Source organism: Apodemus sylvaticus, chromosome 3 (assembly GCF_947179515.1).
Source record: "Apodemus sylvaticus chromosome 3, mApoSyl1.1, whole genome shotgun sequence".
Classification (NCBI taxonomy): domain Eukaryota; kingdom Metazoa; phylum Chordata; class Mammalia; order Rodentia; family Muridae; genus Apodemus; species Apodemus sylvaticus.
The window spans coordinates 159827756-159841134 of record NC_067474.1 but is presented as its reverse complement, the minus strand read 5'-3'; the positions used below and the strand labels follow the sequence as shown (position 1 = coordinate 159841134).

The window sequence follows — 13379 nt, the reverse complement described above, 5'->3', positions numbered from 1 at the left end:
TGCATCTCTGTCTTTGCACCAAACTCCATCTTACTCTCTATGATTTCTTTTTAATAATCCAGGGTTCTCCGCCTGTCATCTGGTTGCTTGCTCCACCTACTGAACCATGGTTGATTTTGTTTAATCTTGTTTACATTTGGGGCTCACTGTATGATGAACTGAGGTATTGTACAATCTTTGTCCTACACAGTAATTGTCTAAGAACAGCCTCTAGTAAACTACTTAGAGGGGAACTATGGAAAGAAATGGGAGACTTCTATGAGAGTGCACATACTACTCGTGGTGGTTTGAATGAACATATTGTCTGTGGTCTCTGTGAAGGCGTAGCCTTGGAGGAAAAAAGGCACTGGATGTGAGCTTCTGGAGTTAAAAGACTCCCTCTTCTGAGTGCATTTACTCTGCATCCTTTTTGTGGATCTCTATATGAACCCTCAGCTCTCAGCTTCCAGCTCAGCTGCCAACCTCCATGATGTGCCATTCTCCATGGGCTTTAATCTTCAGGAACCATATAAAACCTTCATTCTGTAACTTGCCTTGGTCATGCTGTTTTACCATAGAAGTGGAAAAATAACTAAGACACACTTCTATATCAGAGGGCTGGCACTGGATCACCCATACCCAGTGGTACACAGATGCCTTTAATTCTGACGCAGAGAATTGAACAAATCTCTCTAGATTCTCTAGACACTTATGTACATGTTTGCCCATACAGATGTTTTAGCAAGTTCCAGTTTCAGGCTGGAGAAATGGCTGAGGAAATGAAAATGGTTGCTTTTTGAGAGGTCCTGGGTACAATTTGCATCAACTATATTGTGGTTCATAAAATTTTGTAACTCTAGTTGCAGGAAATGTGATGGTCTTTTCTGGCCTTCATGGGCACAAGCATGCACAAGATGCACAGGCAGAAATATATGTCACCTAAACACTTGTATATTTAAAAGAACACAAAATAAAGATACTTTTTCTTAATGCCAGATTCATAGATGAAAAGTGGAGACTGTATTTTAAATTAACTCAGCTGGCTGAAGGAGATTATTAGCCATCTTCATAATTGGAATCTCCAATATTGATTTATTTCTAGACCAGTCTATGGTTTAGTTAGCTGATCACATTAAAGGAAAGAAAAGAGTCACATTATAACTCCTCTTTAGATTAATTTTTTTCTAAGCTAGCTGAATAGTCTCCATGTTCTGCTCCACAAAGTCTAAATACTTGAAGCAAGGCAATTCATCTAATCTGGGGCATTTCACAATTAAAGTAAGTCAAGAACATATACCCAAAATAGCTCTTATGTTACCATTGTCTGGACACTCAGGAAGCCCACAGTCAGCATATCTTCAGCATGCCACACCAATCACTCTAGCAGCTAGCATGCTTCTACAGCATTCTGTGGAAAAGACATAGACACGCCTTCTTTCCCAATATTAAGTCAGGATCATGGCGTATGTCAATAAGTGATTTCCTTCATTTCCTGAGGCATCAGTATGCCCAGTTACAGGATGTTATATACACTGAGAACAGAATTCCTTGACATCCAAATTTTAAAATTTTCTTTAAAATATTCAAGCATAATTTAAATAATATGCACAGGGTCACAATTTCCCCTCTCTTTTCCTTTTAGGCAGCATGTATAGAAAATAAACGTAGCATTTCTTAGTTGCTTTTTCTCTTAGTGCAGTTGCAACTAGAAAGCCTAAAGGATGAATCATTAGTCACATGCACATATTTTAAACTTTTAAATTAGAAATATGAGTATTATTTATCTGTAATAATTAATTAAGACCTCTAGGATTAACACCATTATGTGGTAGAGGTAGAAACTGAGGACACCAAGAACAAATCTTTAGACTTTGATGTGCACAAAAATACAAAATTATTTTTTAAGCCATTATCCTATGGATGATATAAATAATATGCTTGTTCATCCAACTGTTTCTATATAGCCTGTCTGAGATACAAATTTTATGTGCCTTGACTTAAGGGGTCTTCGTCCAGGCACCTTTTCAAAGAGTAATTATCTAGAAGTATATTGTAGCTGTCTTCAGATATGCCAATAGGGTGTCATATTTTATCATACATAGGTGGTTGCAAGCCACCATGTGGTTCCTGGGATCCGAGCCCCCATGCTCCATGATTGAGGGCCTAGCCCTTAATGGCTGAGCCATCTCTCCAGGCTTACAACCATAAAATACAGGAGTTCAGCTTCCAGCACTCATGGCTGTCTCTCAGCCTTTTGATTAGCTCTTAGATATATGTTCATTTAAAGAACATATCTTGTGGGGGCTGGAGTGATGGCTCAGCAGTTAAGATCACTGACTGCTCTTCGAAAGGTCCTGAGTTCAAATCCCAGCAACCACATGGTGGATCACAACCATCCATAATGAGATCTGATGCTCTCTTCTGGTCTGAGGACAGCTACAGTGTACTTACATATAATAATAAATAAATCTTTAAAAAAAAAAAGAACATATCTTTTTAAATTTGAATTACATTTGCATAAACAATTGTAAAAATTAAGAATTAGCAGTATTAAAAAGGAAGCAATTTTAAGCAATTATAAAAAATTTTATATACACACACACACACACACACACACACACTATTATTAAAAGCTTTATTTTTAACATCTTAAAAATAGTTGCTAGAGCACCCAAATCAGGTATCTGTACTGAAGCAGGGGGAAACTCAAAGGAACAAACATGTGATCTGAGAGTAACAAATTATCTTTTGGATAACAATTATTAGTTTTGCCTAAAAAGGGTTGCCATGTAATAGATCAACCATCAATGTTTTGTAATAACCAATTTGATTGTTGTTTGAAAGAAGGAACAAATGTTTTCTACCTTGAAAACAGGTTTAAGTCCTCCTGAGTGCTGGGATTAAAGGCATGTGCCACCAAAACCTGACCCTAGGCAAGCACATTGTATGAGGTTCCTCAAATGTAAATATCTTCTATTCTGAGCCTTTTGTCTAATACCAGATTCAAACCCACCTGTCCTGCAAAGACTTGTATGAGGGTCAAATAACAAAAGGAAACTGTAATTTCAGGATTCCCAGAAAAATTCTACTCATTGTTTCACAGTAATCAAAGGAGCCTGTGTGATATCAAATAAATTTCCACTGAGATCTCCTTTTCAATCTTGGAGGGTTAAATTTTGTTTCTACCATTGTAGCCAATAATCTTGTGGAAAAGTAGAAATAAGCCTATAATGGCCACAACTGTATCACTCTTAAAATTATCTTAATCACAAAATATGTTAAAAAATCATGAGCCTTTAACGAGACCGAAAACTGAAAACTGCAGCCAATGACACACTGGCAATTTTTATTGTAACTTATTTAAAATTTTTAATTTTTTCTTGCAATATTAGAGCACAACTACAACATTGGAAGCAAACCTAGTCTAGTCACATGGCTTATTCATTTCTTTATTTTTAATTCATTTATTTAGAGACAGAATCTCACTGTGGTGTCTGTCTTCCCTGAAACACCCTATGTAAACCAGGTTGACCTTGAACACAGACATGGATCAAGATATATACCAACACCCCTGCCTCCTTCCATTTTTTGATAGGATTTCTCAAGCAGCCCTGGCTGACTTCCAACTCAGTGTCTCTCCAAGGTTAATTTTTAACTTGTTTCTGCTGCTTCACTTCCTTAAGTGCTAGGTTTTCATTCTAATGCTGCCATGTGGGAAGTGCAGGGGATTGAACTCTGGACTTTCTACATGCTACACAAGGATTACAGAGAAATCCTTCCATAGTTGGGACATAAAGCTGCCTCAGTTTCTTTCACACGTCTGGATACCTCCAATTGCAGTGATTTTGTGAAACAAATTGTGCCTCTGTGTGCTATTTCATCAGAGTCTCAAGACGAACATATGGATCACCTGAGGCAAGGAAAAGCTATCCCATTACCAGAGCCTATGCAATGGAACCCTCCCCACACAAGGACCCAGAGTTCTGATCTAGTCTTTTGGAGATGAAGGCCTGCTGTGCACCTCCCAACCTGGAGGGGGTTGAAAGGAAACACAGAGCAGGATTCTACTGTGGATTTAAAGACTGATGGTGTCCAGAAGCTCTAACTCTCTAACAATACTGATGATAACTTCTAAAAATTTCCTAAAACATTTTGCTCATTCTGAGGGTTAAAAGCTGCTGGCTCAGGCAATTACCCCCTGTAGCCTAACAGCAAGGGTCTAAGCAGTGTAGCCTCTGTTTTATCTACCCAGGAATTGCAGGGTTCAAACTTACAGCCTGGTAGTTGAAGTTGGGAAAAAAAGGGGAGGTACTTTGAAAAGTGATTTTAGTGTTTATTTCTAAGTTGTAAAAAGTTATCTATGAAAGTTCGCTAAGAAAAAAGGAAAATGTAGAAGGATCTTGAACGGGAAATTGGAAATTTGTGTTCCTCACTTTTCCCTCAGCACTTACACAACTTTCATAATACGTGATCACATGGCATGTAATCTTAAGACACAACAAGAAATGGTTCTAAAATGATCTGTAGTATGAGCCAATAGGTAGCACTGTTCTGAGTTTTAAAGGAATTTGGCTCAATCAAATGCTATTAAAGAGTTTAGAGACATGCAGTTACATAGCACAATATGTAACACCCACCAAAAACTGAGGGCGCCCCAGCACCCGGTGCCTCGGAAGACAACATCCATATCACTCACGAGAAACAGTCTTGATGCAATAGCAAGAGGATTTTTATTCCAGACGCTCTGCGCTCCACAGTTGTACACAACGCAGGGGTAGAGGACTGTGAACCCTGAGCAACTCAAGTCAGGGTTATTTAAAAGGAAAAAAATCACAAGGCAAGGGGTGGAAGACAATCATGCAAGGGACGGGAAGCACAGAAAAAACAAGTCAGGCAATAGTTTATGCCTTAAGGAAGGTTAATGATTATTTGGAGCAAACATTCTTGGGGCATTGTAGAGTTAAACATTGGACCAGTCATCAGATGAGCTAGCTCCTGGGACAGGGTGAGCTATCTCTTGAGGCAAAAGGTCTCAAGCTGAGGGCAGAAAGGCAAGTTACTCAGTGACACAGTGCTAAGCTAATTGCTGGGGTCTAAAAATATTGGGTTGGGGGGTAATGGCATTAGCAGTTTACAGAAGGTAGATAAACAGATAATTAGCTCATTTCTAGTTACCTTACGGGGCCAGGATCACTTATTCAAGGCCTTTTTGCCTAGCTCTTAACAAAGGGCAGGCTCTGGAATGTGAAGTGTTTAGGGCTACTTAGAAGGCTGGCGTTAGAGCTTCTTTGGAGCAAGATAGCATTTTAAACTTTTGATTATTTGGGGTCATTACTTATGCTGTATTTTCTATCCTTTCAAATATGGATGTCTATCCTGAAAATGACAAAGCCACATTTTTGTTTATTTTTGGTAGACTTTTCTCTCATATTCCTAAGAATTCATGAAAGACATTTCTTGTTGAGGTTCCCAAATCATTATACACACAATACATACATGTATTGCCTGTGGCATAAGAGACAGAAGTCAAGTGTTTATACCACCACTGCATTTGAAACATTTCTCTCATGTACATATTTTCAGGATAGTTCTAAAATGTCCATCCTTGGTAAAGGATTTCTTCATTCACTACAATTTCTAAACTTACACTACTATAAAAATTCTCTGATGTTTTCTAAGACAGCTAATATGGGCAAAGTACTTGTTTCATTCACTGCATTTGTGATTTTTCTCTTGTATGAACTCTCTGATAATTTCTAAGACTGCTACTGTGGATAAAGTAACCGTCACATTCAATACAATTAGAGTTTCTCTTCTTTATTTATTCTCTAACAAGTATGAATATTGTATTTTTGGGTAAAGCATTTCTCATATTCACTGCATTTGTAAGGTTTAGCTCCTGTATGGATTCCCTGATGAATTCTAAGACTACTTTTGTCAGTAAAGCATTTGTCACATTCACTGCATTTGTAAGGTTTCTCTTCTATATGAATTTGCTGATGACATTGCAGATTCCACTTGTGGGTAATGCATTTGTCACATTCACCGCATTTGTAAGGTTTCTCTCCAGTATGAATTCGCTGATGGCTATGAAGACTGCATATTTGGATAAAGCATTTGTCACATTCACTGCACTTGTAAGGTGTCTCCCCTGTATGAATACTCTGATGACATTGCAGACTAACACTGTGATTGAAGTATTTGTCACATTCACTGCATTTGTAAGGTTTCTCTCCTGTATGAGTTCTATGATGAATTCTAAGATTACTTTTGTCAGTAAAGCATTTGTCACATTCACTGCATTTGTAAGGTTTCTCTCCTGTATGAGTTCTATGATGAATTCTAAGACTACTTTTGTCAGTAAAGCATTTGTCACATTCAATACATCTGTTAGGTTTCTCTCCTGTATGAATTCGCAGATGAATCCTAAGATAGGACTGTCAGGTAAAGCATTTATCACATTCAGTGCATTTGTAAGGTTTCTCTCCTGTATGAATTCGCTGATGACTTTGAAGATTAAATTTTTGGATAATGCATTTGTCACATTCACTGCCTTTGTAAGGTTTCTCTCCCGTATGAATTCTCTGATGACTATAAAGATTGCATTTTTGGGTAAAGCATTTGTCACATTGACTACATTTGTAAAGCTTCTTACCATTATTGTTTGGTTTCAGCATAAGTTTATGTTTAGATACAAAACCCTTATCAGATTCTGGATTGTTGTTTTCTTTCTTCCGTATGTGTATTCCTTGATTTAGATTATTTATAAAGCACTCATTTAAACACTTTACACAGTCTTTATATTTGGAAACTTCTCTGGTTTTCCCAATTTTAAGTCTTTTCAGGTTTGAGGATTGAAGTGAGGCATCTCTGTGGTTAGTTTTATCAGGTGTACTTTGGGTGGATTCATTAATCATTTTGCTGAGCTCATTACATTTATAAGACTTCTCTTGCATATTCACATGTTCATGGACATTGCACTCTGTGTCTTGATCTAAGACCTTCTGATGTCTTCCATGTATGAGATGATTTTCTAAAAGGTAAAAATAAAGATGGCAGGGATTACTGTATTGAGGAAAAAGATATTCAGTAATGCATGTTTGCTGATATTTCAAGTTAATTAGATCTTCTCAAGAATTCGTGCTCTCAAAACAGCTTTTTTCTTTTTTCATAATGATTACTTGGATCCTTAGAAAAACCACAATTCTGATCTACATCTACTGAGAGGAAATGATAATACCCTTCTAAATGTTGTTTTAAAAACAGCACTTTGCAGAAACTAGGACAAATAACATGACTGATAAGTACTGAACTTTCACAAAGTAGATATCTGATCAATGTATACAGACCACCTAGCACTAGGGATAACTAGATGGTGAGAGGCAAGTGGAAGCGCATAAGCATTAAAATACTTTGTCATCAGAAGCTGGTTCTCCCACCACAGAAAGCTCTCGATAAAACAACACACCTGAAAAAAAAGGAAGCTGACCTAAAATACTATCTCATGAATAAAACAGAGTTTTTAAAATAATTAATGCACTTAAAAAAATACAGGAAAACATTGATAGTTAGAAGCCCTAAAAGAACAAGCCAATAAATACATTAAAGAAATACAGGGAAACACAAACAAACGGGTGAGGGAATTGAACAAAGGAATTCAAGACCTAAATAAGGAAGTAGAAACAATAAAGAAAACAAAAATGGAGGCAACCCTTGAAATGGAAAACCTAGGAAAAATTTCATGATTTATAGATGTAAGCAACATCAACAGAATACAAAGGATAAAAGAGAGAATATCAGGTATAGAAGATACCATAGAAGATATTGACAAAATTCTCAAAGAAAATTTAAAATATAAAAATCTTGTAACCCAAAACATCCAGGAAAACCAGGATACAAAGAAATGACACAATCTAGTAATAACAGAATAGAGGAGAGTGAAGATTCTCAGCTCATAGGGCCCAAAACCATCTTCACCAAAATCATAGAAGGAAACATCCCCACCCTAAAGTAAGGGAGGACCATAAACATAAAATAACCCTATAAAACAGGAAATAGATTGAAGCAGAATAGAAAATCCTCTCATCACATGTGTAAAGAAGAGTTAATATAATAGTAATTTTATTTGCTGAAATTATTATGTGTATAGAAATACAATTCCTTGTTCTCAACATTTAATTTTTTTTCAATTCGGACATTTCCAAGTAAAGTTATATAAGAGGTATGGAAAGATATCAAAGAATATAGCACTGGATACTCTTCAAAAGAAATCATAGAACTGAGAGGGAAATCCCATGAAAAATTTGTGATTCTAACCAGAACTTCCCTTAGTCTCGTGGTCTCTTGACATTTCAGAGAGTTTACATAAACAGAATGTAAGGAAATTCAAATAAAGATTCAGGAATTCAAAAAGAAGTGGAATCTTACCCAAAAACAATAGATTGTTGAAATTCTCCAACATTACATCTATGTACAATGACCGCTGCGCAAAATTGAGACATTCCCATTCCTCCAGTGAGAAGTTCAAAGACACATCATTGAAGGTTAACAAACCCTGTAATAGAAAACTATTTAATATGCTACTGAACAATATTATTTTCCTACGTTAATAAAATGGCAGAAAGAATAGGAGATACTTACTGATATAGATGAAAAAAGGAAAATATTGAAGGACAAATGTTTTCTAAAAGTTTAATAGAGATGTGTCTGAAAGTATGAATCGCTGCTCTTTCATAGACAGTCTATACAACAGCTCACTATAATGGTCTCATTTATTAAGGCTCTCACATTCATGAATTTTCTGTGGCTTTCTGAGACCTTAGCAGCAAATGAAAGTTTTTCCACAAGCACTACATTCAGAAATTTTGTTTGCTGTTGGGAATGTACACTATCTTTTTTAAAGTCCTATATTATAAAATGATTTTCCCACAACCTCATGGCACTACTCCATGGATTTTTTTAACCCAGTTCTTTAAAGTCCAATGATTTCTGCTGAACACTACTGACAGGACGAATATACAACACATATGCATAATTTAAGGCAAACGAAACCAACATACATTATACAAAAAAGATGTTAACTCTAATAAAATATACTTTACTTAAATAGTCACAGACTTCCTTGTTTTTATACCTCTGAGAATGAATGATAGAATCATCTTAAAAGGAGCAAGCATTCTCAGAATATACCACATACATTTGATATCTATATTCAGTTAAAGTACCTTTATGAAATATGGATTGATATTAAGCAGAATACCTGTGTCACATCACAGATGGTCAAGTTATGATGAGGAAAAATATGTTTTCAAATCTATAATATGCACCTTGCTCAAATATGGACACTTGTTCAATCCTGTGTGAAGCTGGGTCTCACATGACTGCTTTGTAGCATTATCTAGTTAACATTTTGACACCTAGATAAAAGACTACAAACTTCCTAAAATAAACAGAATATGACATAGAGAACTAATGGATGGACTAAATGTCAGAGTTTTTTCCTTAAATGGAAGAGGACTACAAAGTCAGGTTATACATTAAACATTCCAAATGACATATAGAATCAAATATTTAGACAAATTATTTTATGAAAGTAGATTCACAACTAAGTATTAAGAAAAAAAAAACAGGCATGGCAAGGCAGTGTTTGTACATGCCTTTAATCCCAGCATTTGGGATACAGAGGCAGTAGAGATCAATGCTAGCCTGGTCTACAGAGTTAGTTCTAGGACAGCCAGGGGTTGACAGAGAAACCCTGTATCGAATAAAAAGAAAAAAAGAAAAGAAAAAAACCAAAGCTGGAGAGATGGCTCAGCTGTTAAGAGCACTGACTTCTCTTTCAGACTTCTGGAGTTCAATTCCCAGCCATCAAATAGTGACTCACAGCCATCGTTATTGGAGATTCAATTCCCTCTTCTGGTATGTCTAAAGACTAAGGCAGTGTATTCACATACATGAAATAAATAAATAAACATTTTGAAAAATTAGAAAAACCTCTATTAGAGAGCATTACATGTTTTAAAGTTAAATAAAAGCTGGCAAAAGTATACATAATAAAAACTTCGTACCTTCCATATGGTCTTTCACAACGTAATACTTAGGTATGTATGTGTAAATAAACAGCATACGACAAGATGCATTTCGATGAAGTAGAATCATTTTCTTTGATCAAATCTTGTTTCAAATTGAGAGAAAACTATGGTAACACTTCAGAAATGTGGAATACTTTATTCCTTATGGAATTGACTTTATTGAACATCTCAATCTTATAATATAACACTATTTTCTTTCTTTGGAATATGACCTAATTTGTATATCAGAATGGTAGCTTGCATGGATAAGTATGACTTTCAATTCTTGCTTTATCTTACAAAAACTACAATACACAGGTTATATATGTCTATTGCAAATTGTCTATAAAAAAAACCTTTTCCCAAGCAAATTGACCGAAGAAACAAGCTAGAGTCAGCAGCATTCTAATATCGAATAAAATTGACTTTCAATCAAAAAGATGAGGAAGGACAACACTCCATACTCATGAAAGGAAAAACATCTGACAACATGAACTCTCAGTTCTCATAATCTATTTTCCAAATACAAAAACACCCACATTTGTAAAAGAAACTTTACAAAAGCTCAAGGGACATACTTAACTTGACACAATAATAGTAGGAGACTTCAACATCACATTTGCACCAGTTGACAGATCATGGAAACAGAAACTAAACTGACATAATGAAACTAACAGAAGTTATAAACCAAATGGATTTAACAGACATTTAATGAGCATTTCACAATAAAACAAACAAACAAAATACCTTCTTCTTATGCCTCATGGTATGTTCTCCAAAATTAACCATATAATCAGAAACAAAAAAAAAAAAAAAAAAGAAAGGTCGAATGGTACGTGAAAATTGCAATAATCCTATGCATCCAGTCATATTGCCATGAACTAAGAATTGTTTTCAATACCAACCAAAACAGAAAGTCCACATACACATGGAAAATCAACAAATCTCTCCTCAATAATAATGTACTAAGGCACGAGTATAGGAAAAAGAAATTACTTTTTAGAATTTAACAAAAATGAAGGAATAGCACACCCAAACTTATTGGCGACAATGACAACAGTGCTAAGAGGAAAATTCATAGCTCTCGGTGCATTCTTAAAGAAACTGGAGAGATCATACACTACCAGCTTGACAGCATATCTGAGAGCTCTAATACAAAAAGAATCAAACACTCCCAAGAGGAATATAAGTGAGGAAATAATGAAACTCAGAGATGAAGTCAACCAATTAGAAACACAGAAAATATACAAAGAATCAACAAAACCAGGAGCTGGTTCTTCGAGAAAAATTGAAAACATGGATAAACCCTCAGCCAGCCTAACTAAAGTGCAAAGAGACAGATTCCAAATTAACAAAATAAGGAATGAAAAAGGAAACATAACAACAGAAATAGAGGAAATTTAAAAAAGACACGAGATCCTATAACAGAAGACTATATTCATCAAAACTTGAAAATTTAGTTGAAATAGGTTGTCTAGACAGGTACCAAGGTCAAGGAGGATCAATTAGGATCAGACAAACCATCTACACAGTCCCAAAATTCCAAAACAAATAGAAGCAGTCATTAAAATCTCCCAAACAAACAAACAAACAAACAAACAAAAAAAGTCCAGGCCAGATGGGTTTATTGCAGAATTCTATCAGACATTATAGGAAGTCCTAATAGCAATACTTTTCAAATTATTCCACAAAGTAGAATCAGAAGGAACACTACCTAATTCATTCTATGAAGCCACAGTTACACTGATACCTAAACCACTCAGCTACCCAACAAAGAAAGAGAACTTCAGACAAATGTCCCTTATGAATATCAATGCAAAAGTACTGAATAACAATACTAGCAAACAAAATCCAGGACCACATCAAAATGACCGTTCAGCATGATCAAGAAGGCTTCATCCCAAGGATGCAGGAATGGGTCAATATACAGAAATCCATCAACATAATAAACTGTATCAACAAACTCAAAGAAAATACCAAATGATCATCTCATTAGCTGCTTAAAAAGCCTTTGACAAAATACAACATCGCTACTTGTTATAAATCTTGGAAAGATCAGAAATTCAATGCCCATAATGAAACATAATAAAAGCAATATACAACAAACCAATAGCCAACATCAAATTAAATGGAGAGAAACTTGAAGTACTCCAATTAAAATCAGGGACTAAACAAGGCTGTCCACTCTCGCGCCGAAAAGATAAAAGAAGAAGTCCTCAGAAGATGGAAAGATCTCCCATTCTCAAGATTGGCAGGATTAATAGAGGAAAAATGGACATCTTACCAAAATCAATCTATAGATTCAATGCAATATCCATCAAAATTCTGACTCAATTCTTCATAGAGATAGGGCAATTTCCAAATTGATATGAAATAACAAAAATTCCAGGATGGCAAAAACTATTCTCAATATAATGAGAATTTTGGTGTGAATCACCATCCCTGACCTCAAGCTCTCCTACAAAGCAATAGTAATAAAAACCACATGGTACTGTTAAAGAGACAGGCAGGTAGGGCAATGGAATAGAACGGAAGACTCAGAAATAAACTCATACACCAAAAGACAAAGGGAAATAACCATTTCTAAACTGAGAACTAATTGAGCACCTCACTGGGCAGTATCTCACGACACAAACAGGTTTCAGGTGTAAACACACCCATGATCACCATGTCACAAGCAATTCCAAAAAAAAAGAAAATACAGTCCATAGAATTCAAAAAGACACCAAGCTGATGGGCTAAAATGAGGACTCCTCAGTCCCACTTAGGAGAGAGAAGAAAGCAATCAAAGTAAGAGGGGATGGATCTGGGAGGTAAAAAGGATGGGGAGGGTGTGGGGGTGGGAGGGGAAGAAGGGATCCTGATCAGGTATTGGGTGAGGAAAATGGACTGAATCCCTGAAGGCCAGCATAAAGAATGGAAACAGGCAACCTCGGGAGGTAGGAGGTTGGTGGAACCTTCCAGAATGCAGAGACCTGGGAGGTGAGAGACTCTCAGGACTCAAAGGGAGGAACCTTAGATGAAATGCATGACAGTAGGGAGAAGGAACTTATAGAGCCCACCTCCAGCAGGAATACAGGGTACCCAGTGGGGGAGGAGGTTGCCATCCCACAGTCAAAACTTTGACCCATATTTGTTCCTGTCTGAAAGAACAGTAGGGATGGAAATGGAGTCTGAGAAAAAGAAGGTCCAGCAACAGGCCCAAAGTGGGATCCAGCTCAAGGGGATGTCCCAAGGTCTGACACTATTACTGAGGTTATGGAGTGCTCACAAAAAGAGACCTACCATGACTGCCCTCCAGAAGACCCAACAAGCAGCTGAAAGAGTCAG

At 36.3% G+C, this 13379-nt stretch overlaps 3 protein-coding genes and 1 pseudogene across 7 annotated transcripts in view; 2 read left to right on the top strand and 2 right to left on the bottom strand.

Moving 5' to 3' along the window:
• The window catches only part of LOC127681614 (zinc finger protein 665-like), a 233961-nt gene that overhangs the window by 37691 nt on the left and 182891 nt on the right, over positions 1–13379 (top strand). The window lies entirely within an intron of this gene.
• The window catches only part of LOC127681600 (oocyte zinc finger protein XlCOF6-like), a 1434619-nt gene that overhangs the window by 1294635 nt on the left and 126605 nt on the right, over positions 1–13379 (bottom strand). The window lies entirely within an intron of this gene.
• Positions 1–13379, top strand: part of LOC127681615 (oocyte zinc finger protein XlCOF6-like) — a 988257-nt gene that overhangs the window by 906811 nt on the left and 68067 nt on the right. The window lies entirely within an intron of this gene.
• Positions 1–13379, bottom strand: part of LOC127681631 (gastrula zinc finger protein XlCGF26.1-like) — a 117080-nt pseudogene that overhangs the window by 87787 nt on the left and 15914 nt on the right.